Genomic DNA, 19,500 nt, shown 5'->3' with positions numbered 1-19,500 from the left:
ATATCATTAGCTCTTTGTGCTCAACAGACCTGGAAAACTAAACACAGAAAGATGCATACAGGCACCACGTAACGGTGCACAGCGTTTAGGCTTGGACAAAAACTGCATGGTGGTAGCAAGGTCACAGGTCACGTAATTCTATATTCAAAAAGTGAATGCCTTCAGCATCCTAGTAACAGCTACCTTCAGAGCACAAAAGCAAGAAATAATACAGACAAGCAGTAATACCAGTTATGCTTTTAGGAACACAGCACGGCAGCCCCAATAGCAAATGGTAGTACTATAAAGTCTGTAACCTGCATTTTTGTCAGCAGTATTGACTAGCAAAGAATAGTACATATATACTTTTATTAATAAATAGTCGTAGATAGAGTATATTTGTTATCAACTCATTTGAGTGCAATTTCACATTGTACACACGACAGAAATGTAATACACTAAAGTGAAGCTGTCAGTTATTGACAATATAAAGGACAGGCACAGGAGGAAACTACCTGTCCTACTTGATGCCTCTTGTGACTAATTTTGAGCATATGTGATTATTAACTTTATGCAACCTCATGTTTAAATAGATTGTATTTTGCACACATACCAAACATCAAAATAAACAGTTTCCTTGCTTTGTGAAGCAAGTTTAGCTCAGCCTGTCTATCCCTCCCAGCTGGATACACCATATGAATGTTAACTGCAATGGATGCATGATCACACATTAGAACTGCTCTGTCACCAGTGGGAATACACCCTGATTCAGTCTGCCTTAGACCCTCATCCTGCAACGCACAAACCAACACAAACTTGCCACGATCCCTTTACCTCCAGCCACCTGATTTGGCATTCACACAGGCTTCTCCCTTGTCTTGTCTATCTGTACTTTCAGCAGTGTGACAAAGTGGATGGGGAATTGATGTCAGCTCAACAAAGACCAGAGGGGATAAAACCCCCAGCAATAACAATAACCTAGTCTTGTTCATTTGTGGCTGAAAAAATTGGCTGGAGCGTTGAAGCATGTTCACCTACTGCTTCTAACATAAAGGAGGAGGCAGAACAGGAGGAAGGAAGGGGAAAAGGGAGTGGGACAGTGTCCCACACTGGTGGGACAGGGGAGGAGAGTACTGCTTATTCTCGTGGCACTACCAGCTTCTGTGCACTTAGAGCATTTATCAGCTGACTCCAAGAGCACAGAAAACTTCAGCCTGACCTTTCCCCTCTACCTCTCTGTCTCTTATTGTTTTCCAAATAATGTTTCTCTGATGGATGAAAGCCCAAGCCATGGGCCAGAACCTCATTATGTTAGAGGCTGTACAAATACAGAGGGAAAAGATTGCTTTTCAGCCAAAGAGGAAGTACAAACATTTATGGAAAATGCTAATAAACTGCTGCAGACCTTTCTGTTAAGTTCATACAAACTGTATCAGCTAAGTATTTCCTTCATGCGATACTTGTATTTCTAAACACTTGCTGCGATTGCTATTTACTTCAGAGGTATAATCCGTCATGTATGGCACACATCAGGAAAGGTGGCAACAGCACTAAAGATGAAAAATGAACAACTGTATTGACAATAATAGGAAGCAGTTAAAGGAAATAGAACAAAGAAGGCGTGAGAGAAAATTAAAAGGACTAACAATAGTATTTCTCTGTGAAATAACTATGTCAGGAAAGGAATCAGTTTTGCTTCAGGCAGTCCCCAGGTATACTCTGACCCATCATCTATTGTGAAGTAAACAGTTTCGTAAGAAACACACAGAAGTGAGTAGTTTGTCCTTTCTTTAGGATAGCAGTGCTGCCTCTTTACCGTTTTCCTTGGTTTAGGTGGTAAAGAAAAGCCTTAGATATCCAGATCCCAGCTCACAGAAATCCTTGCCAAAACAGCTATCCAGTTCTGGTTCCTTAAGGAACTTTCACATGTCCTAGCTCTGAGAGAAAAAAGATGACTGTTCAAAAATCAGCCCAAGTAAAGAGCAATAGTAACTACATACTGTTGGAATTACACAGATTTTGAAAAGCGTGCTCCAGAATTGATATACACAACAGTCAGCTGATTCTTGAAACTCCTAAGCTCTACTGGTGTTATACGTTCCTATTCCAAAATTTCCTTTCTTGTTTCTTGCACATGCTGTGACTCACTTTGGCAGACATTCTCAGAACATACTGAACGCACACCAACAAAATCATGATACTTACAAAACACTTCAACCAGCTACCACTTCATTGTGAAACGCAGAAAAGGAGGAGTTACTGTTAGAATCATTGTTAAAATGAAGATGTTAGAATAGCTTCCCAGAACGTGAAAGACGCAGGGTCAATTTCTTTTTTGGACAGAAAGGATTTGTTATTCATAATCACAGAAACTGTCCTCACTCCATGGCTGTAGGCTGCTACTAGTGAGAGCAGTCCGTGTTCTCTCTGTGCAGAAAGGAATTGAAGATCCGTTGAGACAGAAAAGTAGCATAAAAGATATCAGTGCCCCTATACTCAAGGGAAAAAACAACTAACCAGCCTACATGCTAACGTTTGTTCCAAGAGTTCATGCATTTAACAGGAAATAGTTATTGGAAAAACATATAAACAGCCCTTGAAGCTAGATTTGGAATCCAGAAATTCCCCTACACTGACTTTGGTCTGGTCTAACCAGAGGTGAGATTTAAAACTAGCTAAATGCTCTGGGTATATTCTCTGACAGCCCATTCAGAAGCTTCTTCTTCTACACCTTTGCAACTGCTACCTGTACTATCAGACATTTGCTTTGTTCCATAAACATACAATATCTTGGACTACCTTTTCTCCAATCTTTTAAAATTTCCTCTCTGACAAAAATTCTGCCTCCCTTTTGTACAGTCTCACCTCCGTCCCAATCTGACACTCAATCCTAGAACAGCTAACAACTTAGGAGTTTTCATCAGTAGACTTTTGATATTAACTCCCTGATGAGATTAAGGAGAATAGATAAATTCAGTATCATTAATTGTTCAAACTGTCCTCAGTCAAAATCATAAAACTTTAGTTTACTTTTTTTTTTTTTTTTTTTACATTTAGAAGTTTAGTTAGATGAGTTACAAGTGAATTTTCATTAGCAACATAGTAAACATGGGTACTGCATTAAAAGATTGATGGACTTTGAAGGTCATAAAACTATGCTGACAGCTGAGATATAATGTATTATATAGTTTGTAATCTGGAGATATACAGTGCAATGATAAACACGAAGGTTACCTGAAGTCAATCTAAAGCACACTCAGGGATCCCCCAGCATAAGTTAAGGATTTACCAAGCAACTGCCCACATAACTAAACTTTCTACGAACTGTTTCATGTGGGACGTATTTCACAGGAAGAAAGGCCAGAGCAGACTGTGTTTTAGTCATCTTTAGCTCCTTAACACTGCTCTAACTGCAAGCATTATACAGCAAGTAAACTACTTAATGATTACAGCTCTCAAGTTTCGTTTAAACAAAAATCCAATGAAATTTACTAAGAATATAGATATTTCCTGCCTTCACAGGCAGTCAATGGGCTCTCTCACAGTAGAATTAAAGAAATGAGCAGAAGATTACAACGAGAAAGGCAAACTGGCAGCTAGACTTCCTGTCTTTACATCTGTCCATAAGAGATGCAGGAAGGAAGGTTTATATCTTTACATGTTTTCCATGAAGTATTTTGATGACTAATTTCTAAGAGTACTGAGTCACACTGACCTTTCACACACTCCCCCCATTGTCATCGTTATTGTTCTCCCTAGTCCAGTTTTCCCACTGTTACGTACCTTTTTCTCCTTATGTAAGTTGTATTTAGATTTTCCAAAACATGGTTATTTAAATTTTAGCTACATATTTTAACAACAGGCTAGTATCACTGTTTTTCATTACATAGTTACTGGAATTGAAATCAATGCTGATTCTTACAAGTAAAATCTGACCAAAAAAAAAAAACAACCCACCCCACAGACGATTTTCTGCTTGTTTCCTTATTTTAAATCGGCACCAAGGTTTGTAAGCCTCATTCATTGTCCCCTTCCTTTCTCACATGTTCTTATTTTCCTGAAAATTTCAGTAAACATTCTGAGTGAAACTGCTTTGTACTAACATCAGGTTAACTTATTTTACCTAAAATGTTCTGGTACTTCTCAAAATGTTAACTGCTTCAAATGTTATATGCCTTAGAAGGATTTGCAAAACCTGGTAGACAATTTCACCTGAACCAGGCTTCCCTTTAAGTTACTGCAGTGAAGTATTGTTTTGAAAAATGAGAGTTTCACTAAACTCTAGTTGATGGAACACAATTAGCACATTCACTTTTTGATAGCTTTCTTTCAAACAGCTTAAGCTTCCTTGGAGTTCAAAATATCTTAGCCTGGCATTCTCAGAGCCAAACAGCGTTTCTGTTAGTAGCTACATTCATTTCACTATTGTTTCACATTTTTACAGGAAAAAAATATTTTTGCAGCATTTCGTGCTGGACTTTGAATCTAAACATCTGACTACTGCATCTAACCTTCTAAAGAAAACATAACAGCAGATATTCCTTTCTTTCAGCTAAAGAAAAAAAAATCACTCATGTAAAACTGAAAGTCACTTACAAAGTACTCACGAAGCTCCTGGAAACAGTTCTTGAAGAAAGAATGAGAGAATTCCTGAAGCAATGCTGAACGTGATTCTCCTCCACTAATTCACATTGAAGATTATATGTGGGGGTGTGGTGTAAAGCTACAAAGACAGAATTGTAACCTGATCTTCCTAGAGCAGGCTCTTGCCTGTTGATTAATCAGCCAGCTGTTGTTCTTGCTTTTGTAGAGCATGCGGGTTTGTTCTGGGGAGAAGTGAAAGATCTGCTTCAGCAGGGAAGCTTCCTGTTTAAAGTTTTCAGATCTCCCTACGGTTTAGAGTAATTGTTTTCTAAATAGCATTAACTATAAATGAAATGCAATTTTAAAGAATGGGAGACAGTTCCCTATTTTATGTAGGCTGCAGACTTTGCTTCACTATTTAAGGTATACTTTTTTTAACAAAGCTGCACTCAGTGACCTACTCAGTCTAGATCTAGGCTGCGCTCAGCACAGTACCTGGAGCTTTTCTACAAAGACAACTCTGTCTTGAGCTAGAACATACGATGGTATGTTCTACTCGTGAAACATGCTAGTACGTGCTAAAACTAAAGTTAAGCATCATTAGAGAACCACGGCTGAAGAAACGGATGGGGGCTCTAGTTGTAAGATTGAGCCACTACCTTGTACCTTGTGATGTAAAGGCAGTAGATCAGAATCTTAGCTCTGGACAGTACAGGATAAGAATTTGCCATGTAATCCGTGTGAGTTAAATAGCAACAGAGATAAAAAGAACAGCTAAAGAACAGTACCTTACATGCAGTTAGTAGCTGCTATTAATTGTATGGATCCCTCACGCAGTTGTCTCTGGGCAAAGACAAACTGGTGAGTTAAATTATCTTCACTAAAGATTTTAATTCGTCTGTTTGTCGCTACCCTGAAACAGATCAGAAGCATCTCATAATCAGTTATCAGGTTAACTTTCTCTGAGACAGACCAATGTGCTCCTGCCAGCTTCCTAGACCTCCTCTTTGTTGTTCCCGATTGTAAGAATACTATCCTGATTGCAAATCCTGATTGTAATACATTTCACGACAAATCAGTGGTCAGGTGAGTCTACTAACTATTAACTGGGTCCATACTCAAATGGATTAACTATCCTCAAGTGGACTAGAAGCACTCACAAAGCTAAGAGGCAGCTTAAACGCTTAGAGGGAGAGGGAGTTTCTGCCTTACAGTTACTAATTACCAACTCAAACTTTAGCACAGATAGAGGAAAGAGCAACCCAACTCAGGACAACTCAGCTAAATGGAAATGGTAAGCCTGTCATTTGTGTGACACCGAGTCTTTGAAAAGCGTATTTGGGGAGCCACTATATTAGAAATTGTTATCTGGCAGGGCTATCCATAAATCTCTTTAAAAGTCACAAGTAAGGCAGCCAAAACCAGATATACTAAAATTACCTCAAGATTTTAAAAAATTCTACATTTTTAGTGGGAAAAAAAAACCCAACTAAGTTTCCAAATAAAGAAAAAGATATACCTCTTCATTTTGCCTCCTTAGGATGCATCTATGTACATGAACTGAGGCAGTTTCAGATTTGTTCCACTCTACAGGGCATTTAGAGAAGAGCTGCTTTATTTTAAGACATACTGCACCTTAGGTGAGCTGAATTTACCAGTTCGCGCAAATATATTCCTCAACCTAGGGATGTGACCTGTTCAAATCTTCAAGTATGCTTTTTTGGATTTCAATAGAAACATATATATATTTTTTAAATGAGCATGCCAAAAAGAATTTTCAAAGTTTGTGTCATAACGCATCAGCATCATTCCTCTTTTCCTCAAAATCTCAGTCAAGTCACTCAAATTTGGTGTGCAGAACAGTAACAGTTCTGAAATGAACAGTCCATATACAGAAGTGAAAAACAATGTAAGAGAAAATGCTGCAGTTTTTAAACACATTTTGCCACTTCTTGCTACAGTCGTATATGTTGAGAAATAACTTAAAAACAAAAAGTGTTCCTGGGGACATATAAAAGGATGACATCCTTTATTTCGATTAAAAGTTAGATTAAGAATACTGAAGCAGAATGAGAACAAAAATCCTACCATGTGTATAAAGAACGCATATCCAAGAGGGAAGTTCAAAGGACACAATATCTCATTTTAAGATGAGTATTTTTGCTTTCTATTCTACTCATGTCTCTGGTTTTCACATTCAGTCCTCCTACTTTAGTAGCCCAAAGGGACTATCTCTGGATTCCTTTGCATTATCACTGTAACCTAACAGACTTCAACTGAAACTGGAAGCAGACTTGGAAGGTAAAAATAAAATGTTTTTGAACATTTAACAGGATCAGACAATCCCATTCAGCTATGAACACTAGATGGTCTGTCAGCCTAAACAATCACACCCACCTCTGGCCTGACCTAGAAAGACAGCTATCAGTAGCTGAACGTCTCTGCTAGAAGAAGTTCCTGCAATTCTAAAAGGGCTTTTTTTGTTCTTTTTTATTTTTTAGATGGCTTTCAAGACCAGCAAGATGGAATTTGTGAGATATAAAACTAGTCATTGAAAAACACTTTTCTAAGGTCATATGGGAGTCTCTCAAAATGTAGAACTTGCAAATCACAGAAGAATTCACTGACCTAGCTTCTCCTTAAGACATCACCAAACTGTGTTTACTTTTATCAAGCTTTATTGCTGTTCTAGAGAACCCAACAATCCTTACTTTGGGAATTTGTAACCTTTGAGTACGTTACATTATCATTATGAGCTTTCTACATGTTGTTATATAGTATGTGCTACGTGAATCAGTTGTGTATAAAAAGATTACGATTTGTAAGATCATCATTTCATACGATTTATGAGGCCAACCTACAGTCAGGCCCTGGCCAGACAAGCAATACCAGGAACTACACACTTTATAGAATCAGCGTGAGAAAAGACCATTTATGGTACATACAAGCAACAGGTTAGCTACCAACTTCTGACGGATTTCTGCAGATTACACCGACATGCAGCACAGGCAGTACAAACCTAATATTCCAGCTTGTTTTGCAAGCTGCTCTCTGGTGGCCTATTTGGAAATGACTTGGGTATAAGAGTCAGAATAAGGTCCCGAAGGCATTTTTTGTAATTCTTCTTCTAGAGCCAACTTGTAAAGATGGGTGCCTCTAGCGAGGGATTAGAATCCCAGAGCAATACAATTTGGAGTGAAGCAGAAAAGGTCCATCAGGAAGATCTAAGGGATAGAAAATGAGGTCAGTGCTACTGAACGCATTCCAGATCACTCTTACCTCCAAGTATTTCCCTAGAGAAATTTGACACAACGGCAGTTTACACTGCATTTCTATCAAAATAATTTTGACTTACAGCTCCATTTGTTTATGACCTCTCTACCACAGTGTGTCTCAGTAAACAGATGCATGTAAAAGAACAGCTAAAGTAAGGTAAAATAGAGATGTAATAAAAAAAAAAAATAGCCTTGTACAAGTCCTAGGAATCCTCAAAGGTGGTTTGGCTCTAGAGAGCTCAAAGTTGGGATGAGTAGCTTTTAGTCTTCTGACACCACATGGAATTGCTACCTACAAATTGGGAGACCGGGGTATGAAATAAATGGGGAGAACTTCATGTGAGAGATCAGCATCATTAGAAACCTAATGAATGAACAGACACTACTTGGTAAGACATAGCAGTTAATGTCTGACAACAAGAAAGTTCCTTCAGATTCAGATTCCCAATGGATAGCTCTCACTGGGGAGCTCTTTCTGATGATGCATCCATTTTTTCCATCAGCAATACATGGGAGAGAATGTGCCATCCCAGAACCACCCCACAGTTTGGAGCACTGGCTTGACTACTGGGTCTGCAGAAGGTGATATAAGTAAGGATAACAGTGCTAACGGCAAAAGGTATACAATTTGCAAAATGCTAGCAACCCATAGGTCAAGAAAGATTGAAAACCTAGAGAGACAGTAGAACTTCCTTGAGTCACACCAGTAACTTCAAGTAAGATATTTGACTTACTTGTTCAAAGTGGATGAGCTTTAACAGGATATCTGTTACGCTTAATCTTAGTGCCAAATATATGAAGTTGAGGAAAGAAAATCAGGTGCAAATGTCCTAACTTGTTAGTGTTTTTACTGAGCCAAAATGGGGATGAATCAGTAAAAAAAAATATGAAAAGTTTTGTGTGTGTGTGTGCATATATACACACACATTATATATAATTTTCAGAACTCCATCATCTCTGAGACAAGATTTATTATGTAACACAGTTGGAAAAACACAAAAGCTTACACAAGCTCTCCCTCAGGTCACTACAGGAGAGCCTCAGTGAAGAAGTAACATCGTTTGTATTAGCCTTTAACAGTATAGTTGTTAGTGATGTTTTGTTGCCCCCTAGTGATGCCATTTCATTTTTCTACTGCTTAGTTCTTAAAACATTCCCAGAGGCAAGAGCTTCCTGTCTAACTTCAACAAACTAAATCATAACTTAATACTTCCACTTGGTGTTTCACTGGGTGAAAAAATAGGGGTATTTTTCAATGCCCATGAGGAACTAAGTAGCAATCCTAGAGGAAAAATACAACTGACCCAATCAGCTGGCCCCTGCTAAGCCTAAAGTGAGAGCTAAGAGCTAGCAGGCCCTGTCAAGGTATAGGGCAAAATCTCCAAAGGGTCTTTTCCACAGGGCAGCAGCTAACCATCTTACCATAGTGCAAGGTTGCTGCTCTTGCAGAACTTCTAGGTGCACTAAATGTTGCTTCTTCCTATGTGGAATGGCATGCAGCAGCAAACAGTTACAGGTTGGAACCAGCTCTCTACCACAGACTCCACGTTTGCATTATGTTAGTAATCAGTTTGGTAGTTAGGTATTACATTATCTTAAAATTACTTGATCTTTTCTGGAGAAACTGAGGAGGCTCAGATCACTGAGGTCTACCTCTGCCTCTCCAGTTGAGGTCATCTGCATGCTGATGACATGCAAATTCAGGACCCAAACCAGGTTCTAAAAGAGGAAAGAGACCTTTTATTAAAGAGTTTTGCCAATGGCTCTTTTGTTCCATATCGTATCTACTGTGTCACTTGTAGTGTGGTCTTTATAGCATTTAGTATTTTAAATCCACACAAAACACACGAGGGTCCTGGATATTCAATGAGAGGAAGATCAGAACTTTGCAGCTGGCCCTTGAAAACCTATCTATATAACACACTCCTCCTCTTTTTCCCCTTCCTATTATTCTTTCCTGTAACTTCCTGTTCTTATATACGGATATCTCGAGTGTTTTTCTGAAGACTGAAATTAGAATGAACAGAGGGTGAGCCTTGTTTCAGACAAAGTATTGAGATGGTATAATGAGGAAACTCTAAAAACAGGCATTGCTACTGTCCTTACCTCTGGACTCAGCTTCAAAGGTGAGACCTTTAAGGCTAGTCCCTTTAACTGGAGATGCCTGGGAGACAGGACTCTTAACAGATTATAAGATGTGTATGTTTGAGAGGTTTAAATATCTATACAGTAAGACACAATATTACGGAAGCTGACTGATAAAAAAGTCTGAACATTTTTAAAGGGGAGAGAATCCTCAAGTTTCTCAGGCTTTGCACCCACATTTATTTTATCATAGATGTTTTTGGTTTAAGAGTCACTTAGCAGGAGTAACAAAGGTAATCTGGATAAGCAGATTTTTTAAAGTTTGTTTTTTTAAGGATGAAAAGTGGAAAGGAAGTGAGAAGAAACTGATAATCAGATCCATTTCCTACTAGTTTAAAAGTTTCCGTTTGAAAAGGAGCAAGGAATACATTCAACATCTGCCTTTCTGATCTCCAAATCCCGCTGTCCTATCTTAAGCAACTGGTTCTCTTGAAATCAGTCTTCTCTCCTGCAGAGCAAAACTATACAGGTTCTGCAGTCAGCTGATGCCTCTGTGCTTTTTCCTGCAAACTGTATTCCTAACTCACTCTTTCATCAAACCCAGGGCTAAAAAATCTCTTCTTTTATTTTAAAAGTGATTCCCTTCTTTAAGCTGAACATTCTTTTTCTATCCTACAAAAATTCAGTATTGACATACTAGCAGAACATATAACACTACTCTGTGGATACCAGATTGGGGAGTTGTAAATGCCCTGTATTTTTAGACATTTAATTATAAAATAGTACAGTCAACTTTTGCACTAGCAAAGAGACATTTATCCTGGAAGCACCAATGATCTCTCCAGGCTTTTTCTTTTATTAGATTACATTAACTTTGCTAGTCTAAGTCCTGGAGGGCATGGTGTGCCACTCTATAAGACGCTAACTAAGCCTTCTTTAAATATGCTTCCCTATACCATACTAGCGACAGACTTGGATTTTTAATTACCATGGTTATGTCACAATTAAGACGTGCTGTGCTATTTCTCTCTGAACAACTCTTAGTGGAAAAATGTCTTTCTATGCAACTGAATTTTAGTGTGTATATCAGTAAAAGTATTTCCAGTTTCTGACCAGTTATAGCCACATTCATTTAGCCACGCAGATAGTGATTCCAGCCACAGGAAATATGGAGACTTGGGTTATTTTCTTGCTTCTCCCACTACAAGAAGCAGGCACGGGAAGGACAAAGAAAGCACGGAAGAAAATGTTGGTGTCTGTCTCTCTCCCACTGGAAAAACATCTATCCAACCATTCAAAGAAATGAGATGAAGTGATTTATATTTATTCAGATTGCTTAAAAAAAAAAAAAAAGCAGAGAGAAGCAATATAACTATGACTAAAAATTAAATCTTTATTCTTTTTCTGGTACCATTAGTCAAAACACCGATTCTGCCACAGGACATGCTCTTGATGTGAGAAACTGTCACATCTCTTGCTTTAAATTGGTTCATCATTTCTTTTGTGAGTCTTTTAAAAGTATTATTATTTTAAAGCTGTTTCTCAGGGGAAAAAAAGTCAAATTTGAAACAAAAAGGCAATTCTGAAAGAAAGTTTCCTCTGGAAAACTTTGAGCTGAATCAGAATTCTTGCTTTGATTTAATTTACACTTCAGTTGGATCAGCTTTATGAAAAGCAGCATATATTTATATAATGCACAGCCTCATCATGAGTACTGATACCTCAGTCTCCCCAGTGAGCTGGGTCTGCTTATGAACTACATTTTTGACGAATGCAGTACGAATTCAATTGTTTTGGGCTAAAAGGTACATCATGGTAGATTTACTTCCACAGTAGTCTAGAAATGACCATGCATGTCTTTCTAATTTTTTTTTGATTTCCCCATTCCTTTAGTCCATATATATTGTCTTTAAAAACTGAATGGGAGTAGGCTATACTTCATTTCCTAGGAATCTGAGGCAGAGGCCTGGAAGGAATATTAAGCCTAGAGCAAGGAAAAACATTGTAATATCTACCTCATAAACTTTATAAGCTCTATGCTTTTAATTTTCACTCAGTTTTTCTGTTTCTCTTGCTTACGAGTTTACGTAACTCATAAGCCTATTTCTTTATTCATCAATTTTTTAACAATGAAAGAGCAGGCAACTCAGAGCATGTTTTGAAGTTCAGATCTTAAATAATAAATTCCTATTATTATCTTTTTGAAAAGCCCAGAGACAAACTACTTCTATGGTATGATTGCATTAATCACAAAGTACAGAACATACACAATATTTCAAATAATACAAAGATTTCAAGAATCAGTTCCAAGCGAAAAACATTTGGATAACTGAGAAACCAGGGGGTCAGGACAGTACCAGATGCCACTCATTGAGTCATTAGAGCCAGAAGCCATATGAGGTTTACAGTCCATATGAGTTTTATAATGAAATTCAACTAAATCAGAATCAGAAACTTTTCATATAGTGAAACAGTGGTAAGCATTTGGTCATCTTTCTTACATAAGGAATACTTCTTTGTTCTTTTGGGTGTTTTTATTTCATTCATTTGATAAACATTGAAAGGACTTTCCATCATATATCTGCATTTATTTCCGAGGTGGATCATATCTAAAGCAAAACATAATAGGTATTACCGGCTGAATTCTGTTTTTATTGTTAAATAATAAAAGAGCACATGAAAAGCTGCATAATCTCATTAAACAAATTGCTTTACTGGACAAAACAATTATTTTAAAACAATTTATTCCTCACTTGGCTCTATTACTTCACAGTATATGACTAATTCTGAATCAGATAAAAGCTAATTAAATATAATTCCTACAGATCAGCTATTTATCATGTTTTACGCTCTCAGGCAGTGACTATTTATTCTCTCAATCAACCTATTGCTTCACTAAGGACCGTAGTAAATGAGCTTCATTTTCCATCAATGTCCTTTTTCAAGTGTCAACTCACTCGAAATGCAATTCAAGTCTAGAACTAAGTGGCTTAGTCGCTGGATGTCACTGTTGCAGCACTAAGAGCCTAGATATTTCATCTGGAAAAAAAGAGTCTAATATACCTATATGTATTTTATTCCTTTTTTTTTTAAATATAAAAAAGCTTAAATTTAATGGGCTTAATTTTTGCTCAGGATTAATTCAGTGTAAGCTTTACTCTAGACAGATTATTGAGAACTGTTCAGGCCTTATGATAAATCTGTGCTCTGAGGGGTAAAAGGCAGATTATTCTATCAGTTGGGTTTTCATTTAATTTTAAAACTCTGGTTCTATATTGACTACAAATTTCTTTTTTCTTCGATTTTGCTGCTCTGCTAGACTTTTATTTCCAAATACATTTGTATATACACATAGTATACATAATTCCAGTACTACATATATACACACACAGGTATCGGAATTTTTATATATAAACATCAACATAAGGTTTCTAAAAGAACATTCCAAAATAATTTTCATGGTAGGTTTATATAAACCTATAATTAAAGTATTAATTATTGCAGAAACAAAATAGCTACCCTTTACCTTAACAAACCTGAGGAAAAGCTAAGCACTAAAGGAAACACCAATTTACATGTTTATAATTCGTACAATTCAAAAAATTAAGCATGTGCATAAGTAGCCTACGAGGTCAGAGCCTTACTTCTCATAGGGACTCTTCCAAAACTGCTTGAAATGTATTGCGTCAGCATCAAAGTTATCAACATCTGTAAATACATTGACACGATATTATCTAATCATTTCCAACTCTCATTTAAATGAAACAAAATGGGACGTGGTTTCAGATAGGCAACCAGAAACAAAGTGGAATTTCCTGTTCACTGGAGTTTCTACTGATTTCTAAGCTATGTTCATGCCTGTACTTCCCTTGTCATGACAAAGGATGAACAGAAGTGAAAGTTATTTTTGCTATCTGTGACTTTGACTGGGAACCACTAGTTACAGATGCTCCTAGAAATAGAACCTAAATCATCTTCTATGAGTCATTCTGATTTTTTATTAGCACAGCTTCTCGCAGCCTCTGAGGCCAAGTCCTGCTGTACGGTATGGCTAGGAAATAAATCTAGAAGGTACAGGAGATGCTCAGACTATGACATAAGGAGCAACAATAGGAGTTGCACAATATGCTTTCAGAAGAGTATTCTGAGAGGATGAGTAATGGCAGGAGATGGCAACTGAGGACACTGTGAGCTGCTGCCAACTCTGGGAAGTCTGAGCAGCTAGTAATGAAGCATTTACCAACAGACCTGCCAAATCTGCATCCACTGCTCAACCCCTGCTGCTGCAGTGTCAAATCTGCTTCCTTCTGTCCCTTCAACTCACACACTGAGCCGCTACCCTCTTGCCAAGTGTGGTTCTCAGCATCTTTGCTCCACTTGTCATTTCTACGTTCTCTCACTTGCCCATTCCTAATGTCTAAACCAGGCAAAGAAAGGCAATATAGGTGGATGAGCAGGAAACTGGTTTCCCAAACCTACTATGCTGTTAAAAAAGAAAACAAGCATTATCAACAACCACTGTGGTAAAGACCTGCACTCCCTGGGGCTAACCACTTCCTCTCTAACTCATATTTGGCACCCTGGTGGCGTGCAGCCAACCAGGTGTGTATTTGGAGAGGCAGGAGATGTTGCCTGAATGCCAAAATGTCTGATTTCATTTTGGAGGAAGGGGCTCCTTTGGGAGATACAGAGAGGGAAAAAGTTGTTTGGGAAATTCTGCATAAGCTTCAGCTGCCTTTAGCTGCTACCCAGTATCTAAAAGGAAATCTCTCAGTTCAATGAGCTCCTAAAGTGTTCTCATGACAAGTGAGAAGCCCTCTGAAAACAGCTAACTTGTTCCTGCATGGCAGCCTTACTCTTGTGCACATGCTCACCAAAGAACGGAGGATGATCAGTTACAGTGTTCATGACTCCTAGAAGGCAGAGAACAATTGTTGGCCTTCTGCCATGTTCCTGCTCTCCATGAAGCTGAGGACAATTAATGTTTCCCAGATGACAGAACACTAATCCATCTTCAGCACTGCTCTTGCTGCCCAGCAGTGAGACAAAAATCTTATTCTTCCAGCAACATTACTATTTTTTGAGTAATAGGGAATGTGTATAAAATTCTGAGTAAATCAGATAGAGGTAGTAAGTCTAAACGTCAGAGTTCCTATGTCTTAGGGGAGACAGGTGATAAAAAGGTCAACGGACAAAGAACTCCCATCAGTTCAGGCAAGTATGCGCTTGTGGAAATGGAAAATCAGAACAGTTCCAACCAGATTTTCAAGAAATGTTTGTTAAACTATCTAATCCATAAAAATATAGAACTCCACAAAAACTTTCCAGCTTTCCATTTTGTTACACGCTAAAAGTAGATGAAGTTCAGCTAGTGTTTCATTTTGTCACAGACTGGACCAATTAGAAGCTTTTCACTGAAACCATGGAGAACTGGCAGCTTTACTGGATTTTAAAATGCAGCCAGCTTACAACCTAACCTTTTAAATTGATTTTACTATTGAATTCTGGAGAATCGCAAAATGGGATCACAAAAAAATAAGACTTTAAGAATCTAACTGGTTCAAAGTTTCAGAGCTATAAGCAAGTGTGAGAAGTGAGGCATTTTCAGTTTAAATCAGGCACTCAGTTCACATACCTTAAAATATTAGCTTGTAAAACACCTGGGAATTTTCATTGTTTTTTGATATTTGTATAGTATCGAGAACAATGGGAAGGTCCTACATATTTATAAAGTGTTAATGATTAATTCCAAATGCCACTACAAAGTATCATCCATCACATCAATATTTATTTCCTGTTCTCTGTCCTGAATGAGTGAGTCCCTTTATTGGACCAGGCTGAAATAAGTCTCTCCTGTGATCTCTCCAGTCAGGTCATTGTGCCTCGGTCTACACATTAGTTTCACACATGTCCATAACACTTTATTTTTAAATAAAAATTAAATCAAAAAAAATCTCTATTTCAAGAAGAAGGGAAGTACTAGACTAAAACTGCAAAAATCAAAGCATGTTCAAAGTCCAATATCATGCTGTTTCAAAGCTGCTCGCTCCAGAGAGGACTATGCCAAAGAATACTTTGTACACTGTAATACTGAAACTCATAATGCAATACTAATAAAGTATGTGACATAGCTCCTCTGGGACTAATCTAGACAAGAGACCCCATCCAAACTCATCAGGTAAGACTTAACATAGACGGCTGCTGTTCATCAAATTAATCACTACTAATATCACTTCTTTCCTTAACAGGGAAATGACTTCAACTAATATGCAGAATTCAAAACATCTCTTATATGCAACAGCTTCACAGCACACACAGAAAGCAATACAAAGACGGATTCTTTGCAAGACTGCCTGTGTCAGGAGATAGGAAACAGAACATAATGCCTTCACAAGAGTTTTCCTTTTGTGATTAATCTTTTCAAAATGTAGAGTAAATATCTGAGATGCTAACCAGCCAAAGTCCTTTCAGCAGGTGTTTAACTCTAAACACATGAGTAATAATACTAAAATAAGGACGTATTTTTAAAAGGAGAAAAATACTTAACAGGCTGCTACATAAAATTGTACTTGCTACTGCATTTTTGTTTCACCTAGCAAGTTCAGACACGTTATACTGGTCAGTAACTGGATGAATCAATCAATTGAAAAGCTACCCGTAATAGCTGTTTATTAGCAATCGATTAAGTTAATGTTAGTACATGTGAAACATTTACTTGATGTCTCAAGACAGTAAGCATGAAGTACCATTAAAATATAAAGAGAGGTGAGCTGAAGACCATTGTAAGTAACAGGTAGAAACTACAAGTTAGAAAAGACACAGTTAAGCATTTCTCTGACCATTAATCCCACTGCTTTAATATTATTATAATCAACAAAAAAAATGGCTGTTTGCAGGTAAGAGGAGAGCTGAATAGACATTATATGTGTAAAACTATTCGGCTGCATTCTAAGGTGAAAGAGTGTAAAAGGAAGAATAATTCAAAGATATATATGGTAGGGGAAACAGCACAGTGGACCTGAATTCCTGATTTATGGACACTGATAGGAAGGCAAGTGAGCTCAAAGGAGAGGATGATATTTTAATGTGAAAATGCATAATGTTTATCAAAAGAAATAGAGCTGGCAGCACATATGCCTATAGCAAATGATGTAATAGAAAAACTCCAAAGGTTGGATGACATAAGTATGGGCATTGATATTCTAAACATTGGTTTCTGATTTTTAGAACTAGAAAGATGATCTCTTTTTTAAGAAATGTGATCTATTAATTTCTTCCAGAAACTAATATCCCAAATCCTATGGATACCAGATCCCTTCTTTTGAAAATCGAGCAATTCGGACAAGACACTGATGAAGATATCTAAGGACAGAGACACGTAGCAAAGAACAAATCATACAGAAGTATTAATGACCAGAACTACGTGCTCAGTATGTTTTCTCGCTGTAACGACCATATCCTCACAAGACACAATCACGTGGACATAGTGCCCTGCTAAATCATCTACCCAGCCATGACATCGCAGCTCACTTGCATCTGGCCAAGTCTGGGCAAAGGAGAGCTGTGCCCATGAAAACATAAATCTACGTCTTTACTGTAATGATCACAGTGTAATGATCCTGCATCACTTATTAGAAAAAGCAGTATTTATAGGCTCTTGAACCATCCTAGAAAATTGCACAGGGATTAAGTACATCCCTTCTACAGCACAGTCCAGCACAACTGCTCAGAATATTCAGGGGAGTTATTTTAAATGTGTGGAAATTTGAAGGGTTTTCATGGAAAAATCCAAATTTAATTTCTGTAAAAATAGTTTGTCAAATGGCAAGTAAGTATCTCCCACTGAAATATTCTGATTGTATGAATAGCTTTTTCATAATCACTATGAAATGCAATATACAATCAAAAACCACCATCACACTTTTGGATATTTCTCTGAACCAGTACTATGCAAGGTATACACATATTTTATGTACGTATCAGTCTTCCTCCTGATGCTGATTTTGTGAAGCTGTGTAATAATGTATTTTTTTGATTAAATATTATTGTGAAGCAGGATCAAGTAGAAGTCTCCCTCCACCTTCCCAGAATTTGATCATTTCAGCGCATGCAGAGGAAGAGGATTTTTTTTTAAATAAGGCTTGGGTGCTGCTGGGAAAAGAAGATTAAGAATTACTCCATATTTTCCTTTGATCCTCTGCAATCTCTTTCTAGCACCATATAAATCTCCTCTAGATTTTGGCAGAAACCTGACAGCTTATTACATTTCCTTACAGCATGTGGGATAGCAGAGTCATTCTTTCTGCTTCCTTAGGCTACAGAATAGCTAAGACTGCCTGGAGCCCAGATGTTACAACATTCTGCTCTAATACACTGGATAACTATTGTTCTAATGCAAGCGTAGATGTTTCTTTCACAGAATAACCCTCGCACCACCAAGTTGAGATTGCTTGCACCTATGTTTCAAGGAAGCTCTTAATATGAATTATTTACAATAATCTAAGTAGGGAAACAATTTCTTCTCAGGACTTTAATGTAAGCTGAATAAAGGACTCTTATAGTCATCAGAGTGCTTCAGGGGACCAAGGAATAAGTTAGAATTGTGTAAGGACAATTACTGACCTCAATCCAATAGGAAACCTGCATATTTTTTCCTGAGAAAATAGTATGACTTTGTCCTAATGTGATATGAGGTGAGGAGGACAGGTGGCTAAGTGAATATGCACAAGAACTCTGAATTCAGGTTATCACAACTTAGTTCCTTTTGCTGTTTCGGCCTCCTAAAAATAACCTAAGAAGAAACAATTTGCTCATAGGCCGGCTATGACTGTCATTTACAAACGGAACATGTTTTAAGCAACCCTTGTCATTCAAAGATAATACGTAACACACAATTATGAAGATATTCAGTTTATTTTAACAGTACCTGTATTTCATGAGGCCTTACAATCCATTGTTTCAGTGGAAAACCATCACACTGGCACTGTGTAAAAAAACCATACACCCACCTCACATAAGAGAGAGATCAGAGAACACGTACTGCAGTAGACAAAAATTAAATGAAAGGGGTTGCTGAATGACAGTTCATTATTAGCTGCTGCCAATCTGGTATTTGTGCTGTAATCTGTGTTCTAATTTAAACTTGACAATGCTTAATGTAGCTAATGACAAAGTAAAGACAAAATAATTAAAATATGAGGTTCTTACAGTTGATTCAGCTAAAGTAATTTTTTAAAAACCTGAAGGATAACTCTGTTTAACAGGCCGCTTCCAATCTGAAAGAGCGTTACTGTAAAAGCAAATGTTAGTGGTTTTGCAATTTATTACTCAGTGGCAGTTTAAAACAAAACAAAACCCCCAAATGCTCCAAAACGTTGAGACTCTTTGCTCTTCCCGTAGCTCAATTTGATCTTAAGTAGCCTGTAGAGTTTACACAGGCTTCATGTTTATTCATATTATCTGTCTGGTCTAATGTTTCCCCATATAGTATACACTTCAGTGTAAAAGGCAAGGTCTAGCTTGCAGCCAGCAGTTCAGATCAGCTCTGATTTTTTATATACAATATAAAAGATAGATG

General features: G+C 37.5%; 1 protein-coding gene across 10 annotated transcripts in view; it reads right to left on the bottom strand.

The window, feature by feature from the left end:
• TFPI (tissue factor pathway inhibitor) overlaps positions 1-19,500 on the bottom strand; it is a 197,113-nt gene that overhangs the window by 38,116 nt on the left and 139,497 nt on the right. Inside the window, exons 1-2 of one of the 10 annotated variants that reach the window (XM_068948352.1) lie at positions 5,352-5,729; positions 4,576-4,805 (exon numbers count right to left, since the gene is read on the bottom strand). The exons of 3 other annotated variants lie outside the window; for them this stretch is intronic. The gene's annotated coding sequence lies outside the window, so the exon portion shown is untranslated. Of the gene's footprint in view, positions 1-2,184; positions 2,645-4,575; positions 5,091-5,351; positions 5,730-19,500 lie in introns of those variants that run through there. 6 more of the 10 variants (XM_068948358.1, XM_009666266.2, XM_009666268.2 and 3 more) reach the window with 6 other exon arrangements.

The sequence above is a fragment of the Struthio camelus genome, chromosome 6 (assembly GCF_040807025.1).
Source record: "Struthio camelus isolate bStrCam1 chromosome 6, bStrCam1.hap1, whole genome shotgun sequence".
NCBI classification, from domain to species: Eukaryota; Metazoa; Chordata; class Aves; order Struthioniformes; family Struthionidae; genus Struthio; species Struthio camelus.
The sequence above is the reverse complement of the archived record's forward strand: the minus strand, read 5'-3'. Positions and strand labels throughout refer to the sequence as shown.